Source organism: Protopterus annectens, chromosome 9.part0, assembly GCF_019279795.1.
Source record: "Protopterus annectens isolate FY-2018-M chromosome 9.part0, PAN1.0, whole genome shotgun sequence".
Lineage (NCBI taxonomy): Eukaryota > Metazoa > Chordata > Ceratodontiformes > Protopteridae > Protopterus > Protopterus annectens.
Genome location: NC_056743.1, coordinates 1,054,569,193 through 1,054,587,154, shown reverse-complemented (window position 1 = coordinate 1,054,587,154; position 17,962 = coordinate 1,054,569,193).

Here is a 17,962-nt window from a genome sequence, read left to right as displayed (position 1 = left end):
CAGGATTTGAATGATTTTATGCTGTACATCAATTCAATCTCATCTTTTTTGAAGTTCAAAATGTGTTCATCTGAAATTACTATTAATTTTTTAGATATCAACTTGAGTCTTGACGGTGGTACACTTAGAACAAGCCTCCATAGAAAAGAAGTCTGTGCAGGAAGGTACACTCATGCAAGTAGTATGCATGCGCCACATGTTTTTAGAGGTACTGTCAGGTCTCAATTTTATAGAGCCAGTAGGTTTAACACGGAAGATCCTAGCTTCTCCGAACAGTTGAATGAGATGATAGCTGATTTCACTAACAGTGGTTATGATGCTACTACCTTAAATAATGAGAAACTAAATGTGCTAGAGGAAAGAAAGTCGAGGGTGGCCCCTGTTATGTTAAATGACACCATAGAAACACAAGCTGTTGGCTTGCCCAATGTGTCCATCCAGAATGAGATGAAAGTAAGATCGTTACTTCGTTTAGTACAAAAACACCATGTATTAATCGTATTATCCATAAGAATTGGCTAATCTTGATGGCATCTGAAGAGTTAAAAGCAATGCTGGGCAATGTCCCATTTTTTGCATATCATAACATGAGAACCCTCAAGAGTGTCCTCTGTTACAAAGATTTTCCTACAAATATCACAACACATCCATCCAGCATTATGGGCACACGAAAATGTTATAACTGCTCGTGCTGTGATGACATTGATGATGAACATTTAGGTATCTTTGAACACCCAGTCAGTAAGAGGCTGTTTAGGTTCAATGTAACTGCTACTTGTGTCACCACCCACGTGGTTTACCTTGCTACCTGTGTATTATGCAACTCTTTCTATGTGGGTAAAACCACGTAAACTTAAAGATAGGATCACAGAACACAAGTCTGAAATCCGAAGATGTGTGGACACTAATGCTTTATATAAACACAGGCTATGTTTTGGTGAACAGCATGTATTTAAATTTAAAGCTATAGACCATGTTTCACCCTCACCCAGAGGTGGTGATATCAATAACAAATTAGAAATTAAAGAATACAACTGGATAATTAGATTGATGGGTGACTCACCCCCTGGTTTGAATAGTACTGTCAGCCTTAAACCTATTTTGGTCAGAATGAGTAGATCTAGATTATGAGATTTTCTCTTTATGTATAAGATTGTACATGTGATTTTTAGGTTAAAACTTTGCTTTTTTTAAAAATATACATTCTTCCTTTTTTAAAAAATATACATTCTTCCTTTTTTAAAATGTTTTTGTTTTCATGTATGCATTATGCTGTTGCATTTTTTAGCTTTGCATATTTATTTATTTCTACATGTTTTCTTTTAATGTTTGGGTCATGTGACTTCTTGGCTGCCGGTCATATGACTTTTTTAGACCTATATATACTCTGCATTTGCATTTGTATTTTCAGTATTGATAAAGGATTTTATCCGAAAGCTTTGCTCCTCACATTAAAGTGGTTTTTCTACTGAGAACGTTGTTTGTCTTGCTGGACCTCTTGGCATTTGTGTTTGGACAGAAGCCATAGAATCCCCAGGCGATGTCAACATCCTACAATCCTATAATCATCCCTTTCTGTAAGATCGATGTTCCTGCAAACTACCACATGTATAGCAACACCCTAAGTATGCACTCAGTGGTGAGAGACCTGGGCACACAGGCTGACAGTAATCTTCCCTTTGATCACAATGGTAAGAAGGGCATTCTATATTGCTCATCTTATAAGTAAGGGCATTGCATACAGAAAAAAAGAAGTTATAACTTCTCTGCACTCTTCCCTCATCAGGCCAATAATCGAGTACAATCCTCCTTTTGGTATGTTGGTATGTATCTTTCCAAGCACATGCAGCAATTGGAGAGACCACAAAGGTTCCTCACAAGGAAAATTCAAGGTCTTCAGAATCTATCCAGCATTTATCCTGTGTGGATTGGCGGAAATCACTTTACTATGTTTCATACAGACTACTCCTTGTGCATAAGGCAATCTCTGACTCTGCTTTATTGGAAATGCTGCATTTCCGTAAGACTATAGGCTCATGGGTTACTCACTCTAAAGACTTTAACCTGATATGTAGAACCTGCTGGAGGGATAGATTTGTCTCCCAGAGATTACCACACCTGTGGAACGGACTCCCAATTCTTGTAAAGCAGAGCACCTCTTTGGCTCCTTCAAGTTCAATCTGGACGCTTGACTGTATGACCATATATTCACTCAGGGGGTTGCACCTGTGTCTTTCTTGGACAGGTGATATAGGTGCTGATCTTGAAAACAAGGGCAGAAGTTGGCTAGGCTTGTAAGGGCCCTAGGGCCATTAGTCTAGTAATTTCCTATGATCCTATGATTCTATACAGCCACAACACCAGTTAAGTGCCTATTCTGTTTTTTCCTCCACTTTTCTGACTATTTGGCACACAGTTATTAAATGTAAAAATGTTTGGACTCCAGAATAATGTACCAGTAGGAAAATGACTGAAAATGACTGGAGTCAGTCAACAATCCACTATATTGTGCCTGTGTGATAGCTTAACTTGCAAAAGACTCTCAGGTAGCAAAGTCATTGGGTGGCTTTCTTTCTATGCTCATCTGGAAATCTAGGTTCTCATAGAATAGCTTTGTATTTGTAATGCTATGAGTAATTGACTAAAGGGGTGTAAGTTCATTTGCAGCTATCAGCTGGTTGTTCCCAAAGTGCATTTTGTAAAATAATTCTGAGACATTTTGAAAAGTTTCCAATATTCTTATGACAGTTTGAATATATCTTCTGTTTCATATAGACATGTCACTATGTGACACATGATCTGCATCAAATGACTTTCTTTCTAATAGAAAACAGCCTTATGTAACCAAGAAACTACTCTTTAACGTGCCTTTGTCATGTTCTACTAACTACTAATACATATTTTGTGCATCTTGTCAAGATGAAAAAATGATTTAAAAAGACTTGAAACTGGTGATTGATTGATAGATTAAAAGCAGTAAAAGCACTGCTACCGCATATGCTAGAGATTAAATAATATGCCAGATACATTAGGCACTGTGAAGTTTGAGTGAAACATTTGCTGATGTGCAAAAGAGACGTATAAATATTGTCTACCAAAAGAAACCTATTCAGTTTGTTATTTTTAGATTCAGAAGTGCAGAACAAAAGTACATGAAATAAAAGTAATTCTGTAAAAGATTTAGTGTGTTCCAAAGTGTGATTTCCAAAACACCAAGTAATAAATATAAATACCGATTATTCAGAATTAACAGTTCAGAAAAAGGATAAATGTGTCACAGGAACTTACCAAGCTCTAACATATGATCAAAAACGATGGAGGTGCAGGACAGGAAGATACAATTCTTAATGACAAAATGTATAAGTTGAGAAAAATGTAACAAAGCTGGGTCAGCAGAGGCCAAAAGAAACTAAATGACTGGTAATAACAGCCATGATACAAACTAACAAGATGATTTACAGATACACTTAAGTGTCACACTTACACAAAGGAAGGTAAGGTTCCAAACAGATTATTGAATCTTGGTGTAGCAAAAAATTATAATATTGAATGTACAACGTTAAAATGTGAGCATGTTGAGATTTTAAAATCTAAAAATCAGAGTAGCTGCTTACCTAGAGATCTGGTCTTTTCTTCCAATCAGGACCCATATTAGAACTTGCTTCTGAGTTTCTTTTACAGAGCAGTGATGTAGTATGCTGGTGGATGCACATGATGCATTTATGTTTTATTAGATATTTTGATTTGAAGTTTTAAAGTTTCACCATACTGACCTTTGAACATTGTACATTGAATACTATGGCTGTTAGTATCACTCTGTTCAGTAAGTTTTAAGGTACTGTGAAGGTATACTGCACTAAGAAATTAAATACTTTCAAAAGACTGTGTAAAATGATGAAGGAAGTAGATAAGTCATATAATGTATTTCAAAAAAAAAAAAAACTAAAAAAAAAACATTCTAAAAGAATATATACAAAATGTTTCAGAAGTGAGCCAGTATCAAACAGAAGAAAGTGACAATGAGATAGATGAATATGCTTGCATCGGTACAACATATGAATGTGACAGTAATACATAACCAGAGGTGTATATGAATAACAAAACAGAAGTCAAAATCTTAACAAAATTAGGAACCTTAATTAAATAATAAGGATATATTTAAAAAAGAAAACCACAAACACAGTCACAAAATAGTACTGAAAAACTGTTTGCATATAACTCATTAGAGATGGAGACGTGTATATGTGTGTGTGTGTGTGTGTGTGTGTGTGTGTGTGTGTGTGTGTGTGTGTGTGTGTGTGTGTGTGTGTGCGTGTGCGTGTGCGTGCGTGTGTGTGTGTGTGTGTGTGTGTGTGTGTGTGTGTGTGTGTGTGTGTGTGTGTGTGTGTGTGCGTGTGTGCGTGTGTGTGTGTGTTTGCCTACATGTGATTGTGGATACCATGATAGACTGGCATCTTACTTGGGTTTAATTTCAGCAGCCAGGATAGACTCTGGGTCACCCATGAACCTCAGTAATCAGAGTCAATGAATGAATGTAAATCATCCAGAAGATATATGTTTAAACAACTGTTTGACAGAATGCAATAAAAAGTGACAAACCTTTGAGAAAATTATTTGGCATGATTAAACAAAATGCATGGTGCTGCAGTAAGTACCATTTTCACCCCACAACAATAAATTCTATAGTTTAAGTCTTGGCTGGGGTGCCTTCTTTATGCAATGTACATGTCCTCCCTGTGCCCTAGCTGGTTTCCTACAGAAGTTTGTTTCTCTCCAACTTTCCAAAGAAGATCATTGGGTCCACAGGCAATTCCCAATAAGTTTATCTATAGTGCGAGTTGGTGTGTGTGCTCTGAAATAATCCAGTACTCTGAGGAGAATGAGCTTTTGTGCCTTGCAGCCATTGGCTGCAGGAATAGGGAAAACCTTGTAAAGGATAAGAAACTTTTCAGACTGTGCAGAGGTGGAGAGATGAGCCAACACTGTACAAAGAGAAATGTGAGCTTGACACACCTGTGGTAGAATACTATGGGGATATGCTTCCAGGAACTGGAACATGACATGTCCACATCAGGCAAAGAAGAAGTAAATGTTTGGTAGGTATGCAAAATTGTAGTCCAAAGTTCCTTAACAACTTGAATAAGTACACCTTCTGAGAGAGTTAAAGAAAAAAGAACAGCCATTCTGAATATAATAGACAAGCATCAGTAGGCACACTGATGAGATAAAACAAAGTTTGTATCCAAATAGTGGCACATTGAACTGCAACCAAAAGAGTTGAATACGCTTAGAAGTTTATGCGCATTAATTAATCATGTGAACAATTCTAGGTAAATGCAAGGCAACAGACAGAAACTGATAGCCTGCCCAATAGATCCCTTGTTTTGTTTTTCTTTTCTTTTTTTTTTTTTTTTTTTATACTTAGGTGAATCAGATCATAGCTGTTTTTTTCAGTAATGAACTTGTTAATATGAGAAGTAAATCACAAGTCAGATGAACACTATAAACATAATATAGTCATAGATTAACATAGTATTATTTGCAAAATCACAGAAGGAAATAAATTTATAGGTACTTACATATTATCGCAACCACATTTTCGCCCTGATGCTGGTTGCTTCTCCTTGTGTCAACTGGGACCAATGAAGTATGAGAAAACCTCAAAGACGTGTTTTCTTTAATGTGTTATTGTTTTGAGGATGTTTTTTCACTTCAATGGCTGAAAAATAAGGTTTAAAAAATAGATTTCCCCATTTCCTACCAGCATCTCAAGATGTCAGTTAAGAAAGTCCAACGTTCCACTTAAAACGCGTTCCGTGTTCTCAGCCTTTGCCCTGAGAACGGAAAGCCATCAGGAAAGAAAAACAAAGCTGTACTCAGTCTAACTTCTTAAAAAAGTCATCGGGAAGGGTAGACTGTTAAAACACGATCTTGGTGGTGGGTTTGTAAAACTAGTAAGGGTTTGCACATGTTAGGATTTGTGGCTAGTGTGCTCAAAAGCAGCTAATTCGTTGGAAGTGTGAGTGTGTGTGTGTGTGTGTGTGTGTGTGTGTGTGTGTGTGTGTGTGTGTGTGTGTGTGTGTGTGTGTGTGTGTGTGTGTTTCTAACATCGTAAGCTATGACTGCCCACACTCCTTTCAGGCCAATGTACGTATATACAGACAGCCACTGGGATCACTCGCTGAATTCAGTGCTTGATGTCTTTCAAGCATGCTAGCCACAAATCCTCAAATTTGAACCCTTACTCATTTTAAAAAGCCACCACCAACATCACAGAAGAGTTTTTTACAGTCTACCCTTCCTGATTACACTTCCTTGTCATTGTTTGAGTAAAAGAGAAGAAAGTCCAGCACGTCGGAAAATGTGGTTGCAATAATACATACGCACCGATTTATTTCTTTATCTCTGTATTAATTTGAGTTACTATTTTTAGATATGGCCCTGGTGTCAAATAAGGAAACTAGTCAATCGTGAAGCTGATCAGAGTTAAGTTCACATAACAAAGGGCCCTATGCAATTTACACAGTGGAATGAAAATGAAATAAAGAAATCCACAATATAAAGTTGTATGGGTGTAGAAATTATTAGAATTACATTTGGCATACTGTATCATATATCACATTGGAAAAAAGTACTTTCAAACATAAGAATCCAACATATTATTGTAAAGTCAGAATTAATAAAATCGAGAAACTATTGACTTTGCAGTTGAAAAGGCATATGTTACTGTACCTAAACAAGTTCAAGGCCTCTTTTGAGAAACTATTTGCAAGCATTCTTGAATCTAAATGATGTAATGCAGATTTTTAAGTAGCAACAGAAAGAGAAGTTTTCTACTGAGAACCTACAACTGAGAAAATTCTAGAAAAGTGAGCGAAATGGGAATTCAAGATTGTTTCCAGACTCACTACTGGATCTGAAAGAGTTATCAGCAGATTCTATATTCAGGGTACTGTAAAATCATTTACAGTGGTCTAGGCTGAGTGTTTTGAAATTGAGAGTACATGTAAGTAATTTAGCCTTTGGCAGAAATTGCAAGCTGATCTCTCCCAGCCTATGCGTGGCAGTGACGTGTGCTGTCTGAATTACCAGTTAGAAAGCAAGAAGTTTTATCGTCCATTCTTTGCAGTTTGTTTACAAGATGCATATGCAAAAATAGGTACAGCGTGGGAAGAATGACATCATTAGACAGAGATTCCCTAACCTTTTTTGTGAAGTTTATGCTCTGTAACAAGTATTCAGACAAGCCTGGGCTTTTATAATGGCTTTATTAATGTGCACCATAAAGGTCGCAGGGTAGTAAGAAACCCTTCTTTGCTATGGTCCAGTCTTCCTTAATGATAGCTAACTTTCTTTCCATCCAAAATACCAGTGGTATGGTCTAATGATTGAAGGGCTTGAAATAGATTATAAGTTGGAGAAGATGGTGTCTGGTTCTTCATAAGAAACCTCATAGTAAAAGGCTATTATTAGAGAAGATTCCATGTAAACTACTAATGTTAACTGTAAGTGCACATAGGCTATCAATGTATTACAGATCCTATACCTATTCCATGCACTACTATTCTGAATGTGTTTAAAGCTCCATGATTATGACAGCTATAAAGTCTTGACAAAGTGAGCACTTCCATATACAATGTACATCTTCAAACTAAACCAGTCTTTGCATCACAAGCTCCATTTATTAATTTGCTGTTACGTAGTTAATGATATAAAATTCCATCTTTCAATATGCATTTGAGGATAATTACCTTATTTCTCCCAGAAAAATAGTGACATTTGAAGTGACTTGCCAGCATTCTCTTTATCTACAAAACTATTATTAGTATCTCCAGCTGTAATTGTAGATGTGACATATCTTAAAGCCTAAAACCTAAGTGGGAAGAAAAAACTGAGTATGCATCATGTTATTGACTTGATGCAATGTATTACTCTTGCCTGCTTTATTCTCTGATAGAAAACAACATTGTTACACATGACTTTGTGAGGCACGCTGCTCAGTACAGTGATGTTTTAAGGTGTACATGTATTGCACAGAGTCTAATAGTATGAACTTACTTGAGTGCAGATCACAGAACATATAGTAGGACTTACGAGAGAGAGAGAGAGAGACAAAAAGGTGGTGAAGACAATAGATGAGGAGTGACATACAGAGGGTTAACAAGTGGTGATGAGAGGGTTGGGCAATGAATAGGTAATGGGGGGTGACATCTAAGGGAGGGAAAAATCACCAGAAAATGGACAGGGTAGCATCCTGGTATAGCTTGATGGTAGAGAAGCCATGACAGCAACAAATCCAGGTATCACTCTCCTGAGCAACTAATGTTATGGACTGGTTGCTCTGCCATTAAGCCCAGTGGACATGGAATACTAAAGCTGTAACTCCACAAGCCTTGACAGAAGGCGATCCGCATTGTCCAGGAATGTTGCCTTTGCCAGCATTCCTTGGTAGCTGCCAATATCCATAAGTGATGCTGGAACTCGAAGGTAGACCCCTCCAGTCCACTTTCAGAATAGCCTTCACACCTCCCCTATCAGTGAAGCAGCCACAGATGATACCAGAGACACTCCCAGTCACCTGTAGCAAGCGAACCATAGTGCACCTGCTGAAAGACTTGATGGCTGGTGATGTCCCAGCACCCGAGGCATTGGCTGGCATAGTGCACAGCAACAGTGACCTCAGCTCCTCCTCTTTCACAACTGTATTGACAGTAGTGTGACACAATGGGGCAAAAATGACTGCACACATACACCTCAAGCAGAATCACAGCTGTATAGTGAACTGACACAGATATCATATACATCTCACTACACTCAGTGGTGCTTTCATATTGTATGACACCCAATACAGTTCAGCTATCACTCCTCCATCACTTGAAAACAAAGTATGAAGTTCTGCATGTAAATGAATAACAGCTAAGATATTAGAAGTTAATGGTACAGAAAAAAATGCTTACAGTATATTCCAGGCTACCTCTCCTGAACCTCTGTCTCCCACTGATGTAGCAAGTCAGGGTGACTCTGTCTCAGATCACTGTAGACATACTAGTACTGCCTACTAGAATGGGTAATATCCGTGGCATCCCTTGCCATCCCAGTAAATGTGTACCATGTGTCCATCTTCTGCAGAAGGCAACATGGTCAGCAGGTGGTCCCCATATTCTCTCTGCAGGAAGAACAGAAAAATCCATCTCTTCCTGGCACACAGCTTATCTTCCATAAAACAATAAGCCATCCTCCACACTTCTGTTGAACAGAAGGGAATTCTTAAACAGAAACAGTATCCCCTATAGTGCAGACAAACCTGCTAACAGCTCAAGTTCAATACCCACCTACAAATAAATATCAAACAAACACACCAGAAGCTTGGCATGCTTTACCAACATAATCGCTACCTCTCTCCCTCTGCCAAGCTTGTTCTCTCTACCACATACCTCATCCACTCTCTCTTATATGATGCTTTCCTCCTGACTAACCTACAATCTTCTCTCAAAATAAAGCTTTCTTCCTGTTACAACAAAATTTCCAAATTTGCCACAGGCTACAGATCCTCTACCCACCACTGTATTGCTCTTGACAAACTAAATTGGCTAGAGTTGCCCAACTATCTTACCTCCATTCACGTCACCCGAGCTCATAAACTCATTTTCACTCCCTTTCTCTGCCCCTCCCTTGCCTCCACCTTTAAAATGCACATACCTGATAGGAGTCCTAAGATCCAACACCCAGAATCTGATAGAACTACACAAACCCACCCACCTCCCAGGTAAACATCGACTGTTCTTCTCTCTAGCACACCTCTGGAGCTCACTGCCACCCCTTATACGTACCATTAGTAGTCACTCTGTCTTCAAAATCTTGCTTCACTTGCACCATCCCATTGGGAATGTTACTGCTCAAACCCTACATAAACTCCCTTAGAAACTCACCTTGCTCTCACTCTCCCTCTGTCTCCACTTTAAAACCACATAACTGCCCTTCTCCTCCTCCTCTAACTCTTCCCTCTCTGCATTTCCCCCCTCATTAGCTCATTTCCCCTACTATATCACCCACACCCAACCTATGTACCCCTTGCCCCCACTGTCACTATATCTTCAGTAGGAACAGACATACTTGTAAATAGCTACTTATTGTTTTTAATTTCTGTTGCATTTGTAGGACTTAACATACTTATTTTTTCATAATTTCGCTTTTGTATCTTACTAAATTGCATCCTCAATTAACATGCTCATTATATGTACCTCTGTATCTTTAAGAACTTGTTTATTATGTGCATTGTATTTCTGGAGCTTTTTTCTCCAGGACTCCACTGAAAATGGGCTCCTGTCAGCCCAATGGACCATCTTGGCAAACAAACTGCAGATAAAATAAATAAATAAATAATACACATTATAGCTGTTTGCAAGGTGTGCTGTATACCATCATCTTCCTTATTCAGTAGCACGCTGTAGCGCTACAAAAACCTGACTGTCATTCTTGACAATGGGAGGGCCTTATATGCTAATATGCACACTAGGTGTTCCTGTGTGACATTCTAAACTCCAGGATTGGGGCTGGGTGCACCCAGGGACTAGCCACTATCACTATCCATGACTCACGGAAATCTCTTGAGGTATATCCAACACAGCCTTCAAGATGCAGTTATGATCTGTGCCCTATGTTCATGAATACCAGGGCCTATATAATCCCATTGTGTTGATCCATTCATTAGTTTGTTCATTGACTCATTTATTCGTTCATGTATTGCTTTCTGTTACCCAGGATTCCCTAAGTATTAATCACTGGAGCAGAGGTTTCTGTTACCCATGATTCCCAAAGTATTAATCATTGGAGCAGAGGTCATCAATAGGCCATCTTAAATGTTGCTCCCTTCAAGACTGCAACGGATGTCTTGGTCATTGCTTTCTTATTGTTTATGTTAAACAAAGGTTTGAATAAGTAGTTCTGTACTCTATAAACATTTCTCTGAATTAGGGATGCTAAATAAAGATTTCACGTGAGTCATTTCTAGTCAAGATTGTGTCATCCACATAGTAAATTACATCTGAAAACAAAATGATAGCAGTTCATCAATAATGGAAAAATAACAGTAGCCTTAGTATACAGCCCTGTGAAACACCCTGTATCACATGTTGGAGTGAAGAAAACATGTCATCAGTGCATAGAAAAACAACATCTGTTATGCAAATACCCTAAATGCCTGCCAACAGTATAAAGTAATCTACAATTTCAAATGCACTAATGGTCTTGAAAACATGGTTTCAAAGGCAGAGGAAAATAATAAGTGGTGTTGCAGGGATCGAGGCCTGGCAATAACCCAGGAGACTGGCCAGGGAGGGACAGTACTGAAGGGCAGGGCATACTAGTCTCTCTCTCTTTCTCTGTGGGGAAAGGTAGAGCTCTTGTTTGGGGTAGACACAGTACCCTGATTTCCCTAATGGAGACCATAAATATGTGCATGATGTGTTCATTATGGTGGGAGGGGAAGAGTCACTTGTGGCCTTATATCACTTTGAGAAATGCATAGCATTCCCACAATATATGTATCCTAGCTTATACTATAAGGAAATGCGCACACACACACACACACACACACACACACACACACACACACACACACACACACACACACACACACAAAACAAATCAATAGGTTAGTACCTAAATAGTAGGTGGAGGTGGCATTTCTTTAAAATTAGTTTTGGACTGTTTTATATCTGCTGCCTGTTACAAGCTGAGAAATAATGTGATAAAAAGTTGTGGACATTTTGCCTCTGATTTTTCATTGCTTTTTGTTAAACAATGTGTTTGGTGAGTAATTGCTTTGCCATGTCTGATGAAGGAAATACAGATTTTAGCAGAGATTCTGGATGAAAGTCTAAGGACATTAGTTTATGCATCTTTATGAATTTAACATCTCAATATTTTGAGGAGAAAATACATCACTTCCCTATTGTCTATACCTCTCAACTCCTTAGAGCAGGAAATCTGCACAAAACCTTAAATAATGGGGGGGCTGAAAAATAGGGATAGTTTTTAAATATTGCTCATACAAACTTAGTTAATAGAATAGCAGGTTTTGCATTAGCATGAATTTTCTGAAGAGTATGAAATATGAATCTCAAATTTTTGTCATCATTTTCTGACTTCAATCCTCATTGATTTGCCAGAAAAGCACAGTTTTATTGAGAAATCAACCAAAAATATGATGCAAAAATCTGTACATTCTGCAAAAATCTGTACATTTGAGAAGTATGCCTCTGTCTATGGGTATTTCTTTATCCATCACCCTACTCTGCACTTGTATTTTGCTGTCTTTTTTTATGAGCCTGATAATATTATTAAGGTATTTAAATCATTGGCTATTGCTTGCAATGTCTCTTAGCAGTCAGCTAACACTGAAATTAACTTTATTTCTCCTCAGTGATATAGAACAAATTGATATGACCACTGCAAAACTATGGAAATGTTCTCTTGATGATTCGTTAATTTCAGTCATTTATCCCATCCATAAACATTAAATGTAAGAACTTGGACCTCCATTTTTTACATAGGTCAGTATTATGTTATTCTTTATTCTGAGCTTTTCCATCACTGCACCTGTTTTAAACTGCAGGAATTAGTTATTTCTATGTATAGAACTTTGGGACAACAGAGTCAGATAAAATAACAGTTAAGGACAAGAAAACTAAATTTGACCAATATAACTATTAGTATAATAACTCTGTTTCTTCTGACCATGCTGTCTTTAAAACTTTGCTTAGACAAGTCATTTTTTCATATTATTATTACTTTATAATTATACTATTTTTGTTCAACACCTACAAAGGGATTATGTATATTTACCTAGAATATCTTCACTAACATATATTTATTAGTCCTCAGTTTTACAGTGTAAGGTATAGACCCTTTTTTAAGCTCCTTGAAGCTGACCATCAACTACTATCAGCTCCTTTCTACCTTCACTGGCTGTATCTGTCCTACCTTTGCCTCGTTCATGCCAACCCACCCATGGAGCTGGTGAGGAGATCCAGGATGCTGCTGCTGCAGTGTAATACTGCTGCCAGGGAACCTGCTCCACCCCCCCACCCCACCACCACCACCAATGTCAGCCTTGTGGACTGTGCTGATACTGCCTTTGGAAGGTGCATGCACAGCCTCCTTACCAAGTGGCACACTGCCACCAGCATATAGTTTCCTAGGCTCTTTATGCTACTATTGCAATGAGCCAGGCTGCCTTCCTCCACCCCAGGATGGGCAAGCCATGTCAGTCCCTCACTTCCATACTTCCCCACCCAGTCCCTCTACCACCCTTACTGGTAATCAACCATAGATCTTCTAAAATGCAATCAGGGATTTATCCCCTCTGAGCTGGGGAGCTGATGTCAAGGTATAGATTACTGACAGTCAAACTTATATCTGCATTTTTTTATAAGAATTACGTAACACTTCTGATGAAAGTCAATGCTGTCTATGACAGCAAAATAACTTAAATGTAAACAGCTTACTGTTTGCAATATTATATTAAAAGGGCAGTAATTATTTTTCCTTTCATTCTACAGCATTGGAAAAAAAAATTACCTCAACACATTTAAACAAAAGTCACAATAAATTTCTTTATGATATCACTACAGACTATTATTTCTTTTGCATACTTACTCACTTCTACACATGCTGACTGTGAAGAAACCACTGCAGCTACTGTTCTCAAGGCTATGCAGGCACCATATTGTAGTTATGAGTATTCTACCTCTATATCAGTTAGGAACTCTGGGTTGGGTGCCTCTGTACTGAAGCAAAGTAGCCGTTCATATGTGGTAGTTTGCTCAAAACTGGCAAAATCATTAGACAGTAAAATGGAGAATGGGTCACACTATATCTGTGCCCTGTGGTGACCTGCTTCTCTTTTAAGCTAACAAACATAACAATTATAAAAAAATAATGAATTTCAATAACTGGAAATATAGCAAGCAAATTTGCCTATCCCCAATATATATAATAAAATAATTTAAGTTCTGTAAGCAAAATAAAGATACACACCTGCCATTGATAATGTCACCCACAAGAGGGAAGCCACCCCTATAAAATAAACCAAAAAATACATTGCATTTTCTAGCATCTGCTGTCTAATAAACATTTGTCTTGTGGTGTCCCTGAGAAAAATTATACCCAGCTTATCACAAAGCTGCAGGTAACAGTCAGAAATCAAGCTCCATCTATTTTGTTCAGGTATGCGAGTCTGCTATCTGTTGTTGAACACCGCAGCATACATCACTCAAGGGCATGCATTTTGAACCAGATACAAAATGAAACACAGCCCAGTGCTAGCAGGAGTGAATTATGATATCTTCCACATATACACAGGCACTACAATAAACGGTAATGCAACAACATGATTACTTTCTCTAGCATTAGCTATTAGAATGGCAAGCCCGTAATAAATCAGACAAAATCAATTCGCACAAGATGGATTGCATGAGCAGTAAGGTGTGGTTTCTGGCTATGCAAAATTTATTTTCTGACAGCCCTGCTTCTAGCACAATAATGATTTGTTTTCTCCAGTGAGTTGTGTCATTTTGTATAAATATCCACAATTTATCTCAGCAATTGAAATCTTAAATGTATTAACCTAACCTTAAAATTAGCAGTACTATGACATTTGGAATTTACTTGGTTATACTGAAATATATTTTGTTTTTCAGATACCAGACTATAAAAAAAATAGAGACAAAGTGTCTGGATTTTTGAAACTATAATTTTGCTGGTATGAAAGCATTAGAACTGTAAGCAGCTATAACTTATAGATTAGAAAGCATATAATTTCCATATATGAAAAAATTGTGGGTAGATTTCATCTGTTCAATAGCTGATAAAGCCACTCTGAAAAGTGTGATTGTAAATTAAAGTTAAATATGAGAGAAATTCATGAAAATCAAGAAACTTGGGGATGCTGAGATAATGAAAGCATATGCTACTTAACAGTACACCGTCAAGCCAAATATCAGCTGCATTACATACAGAAATTATAATAAAGAGTAAGCCTGACTATACCTTTCAGCCAAACGAAGATAAGATGAAGTGATACAAACACTGACAGAGTTAGTCCATTCACTAGGATAGAAGTCTCACTATTTTAACTATAATATGCAAATATTAGTCTTCTACTCAGATATATCCCACAGCTGGAGGTTAACTGTTTGTTTTCTGCAACACGTCTGACTGGAGTTAATACATTTGGCTGCTGTCTACAGCTAATAATTAGGAAATGCTGAAAGATATCAGAGTTTTGCATATTTGATCACATGCAAAGTGGCCAAGAAATGCTGTCAGCCAATGGTACGATGTGAAACCTGAACAGACCCCCCCCCAGTGGTAGATGTGCAGACCCATATATATTGGGAGTGTAGCAGACTTTGTCCCCCTTCCCCAGAAAAGAAAAGTACATTCAGGCATTTTGTCTTTGTCTGTATTTTTCAGCTAATAACATCTAGCTATTCTGCATATAGACAATCATCTTCTTCTTCTTCTTCTTCTTCTTTCAGCTTTTCCCGGTTAGAGGTTGCCACAGTGGATCACCTGTCTGCTCATGATTGGCAGTGGAGTTTTTACGGTGTTGAGTTGCCAGCCCGGTGCCCAACCTTCCACGGAAGGCACACACATGCACGCACTCAAGCCTAGGGCCAGTTTAGAGGATCCAATCCACCTATAGCATGTCTTTGGCATGTGGGAGAAAACAGGAGCACTGGGAGGAAACCCACGTGACCACAAGGAGGACATGCAGACTCCGCACAGAAGGCACCCCAGCCATGGATCGAATCGGAGAACCTCTTGCTGTGAGGTGGCAATGCTAACCACTGCACCACCGTGGCTGCCCATATAGACAATCATCTAAACCCCCAAAATACCTTTGCTATTTTTACAGACTTTGTAAAAAATTAATAAACTTATACTATTCCCATTGTAATGTGCAGTTTGTGGCTGTAATAACTATCTTATTATTGAATCTGTATAAATATGGAAGTTTTTGTGCACTAATACTAGGTTGCATGATGTTTCTGCTAAGATGTGGGGATAACATTTGTACTGGCTAGATGGTTTCCTTGATTATTCTCTGTAAATAGACTCAAAAGTGACAGCCTGTTTAGTAAAATGCAGTAAATTTATGTATTTTGGGCATGGAGATTGTGCTGGGATATGAGTAACAATACTAAGAAAAATAAATATATTAGATTTTCAACAAACAATAATTCGATTTACAAGAACTCACTTTAATTTATTGATAACTGTCAAGCTCCTTCTATATGTCTAAAGGAGGACTGATTCAGCTAAGCTCGATAATTACTATAAATGAACATATTGTTTAATTATAGTCCACTCAGATTCATTTTTGTTATGGAAAATCTTTGAGATGCTCATTAAAAGGAAATTAAGTTGACTGGGGGTGCAAAGAATGGTATCGGACTTATTTGGAGATACATGGACAGGTATCTTATCTGATTAGCCTGCTTAAGCTCTTTAAATAGATTACTGAAACAGCATGTTAAGAGAATTCAGTGGGCATAATTTTCTTTGTCAAAGACTGAACATGGATTGTCTAGAAGTGGACAAACTTCTGGTAAGCATACTTCACAAGTAGGTAATACACTGCAGTGGTGAATGGTGCCTATTCTGAGGTGAATTCTATCCCCAGTGGTATATCAATACATTATTAGTTTGACTCTTCCCTTGTTAGTGCATTCTATGTGTACATTCTAGAGCTATATCAAGATAACTGATGTCAGCCTGAGGGTGACATAAAGGAAGCAATGTAAAGGATAACTTAGTAAAGCATAGAACAAAAGGCCTGTGTGTGTGTGTGTGTGTGTGTGTGTGTGTGTGTGTGTGTGTGTGTGTGTGTGTGTGTGTGTGTGTGTGTGTATGAGGAACCATACGCATGCATATGTGCGTGCCCAAGTGTGCAAGTGTGTCTGCATGTTTCTGTGTGTGTGTGTGTGTGTCTGTCTGTCTCCTTGTCTGTTGTGGATGTGTATATCAGGCAGAGGTGATCATGTCATCTCTGAATGGACCTCAATGGAGCAAAGAATGTGAAAAATCTTTGAAACCCCCTACCATAAAAGTGAAACACTGTAGACGTGGGTCAGTACAGGATACTTCAGTGTGGTGGAGCCTAAACTTAGTCACTTTGAAGAAAGAGACAATCAGACAATGAAGTAAACATTTTGGCTGCAAGAATGTGGAATACGTACAGAGTAGTTTAGTTCAGTGTAAAGCATGTTTAAAAGCAAATGGACACGAAGGTAGTATTTAAGGAAGACTGATGGTATGCAAAATATGGGGACTGCCTTCCTTGAGAGCATACATGGAGCACCTTCCTATGTGACATGACAGGATGCATGGGAACATATGTATAACAATCTGCTATGTGACATGGCAGGGTGCATGGGAGCATATGTAGATCAACCTGCTATGTGACATAGCAGGGTACATGAGAGCATACATAAAACAACCTGCTATGTGATATGGCAGGGTGCATGAGAGCATATGTCGAACAACCTGCTAGGTGACATAGCAGGGTGCATGAGAGCATACATAAAACAACCTGCTATGTGACATGGCAGGGTGCATGGGAGCATATGTAGAACAACCTGCTATGTGACATGGCAGAGTGCATGAGAGCATATATAGGACAACCACCTATGTGACATGACAGGGTGCATGGGAGCATATGTAGAACAACCTCTATGTGACATGGCAGTGTGCATGAGAGCATATGTAGAACAACCTGCTATGTGACATGACAGGATGTGTGGGAGCATATGTAGAACAACCTCCTATGTGACATGGCAGGGTACATGAGAGCATACAAAAACCAGCTATGTGAAATGGCAGGTTGAAGGAAGTTGAAGGATTTAAGAGCACTACAGTTACACAAGATATAAATAAGTTTAAGAAAACCTGTCAA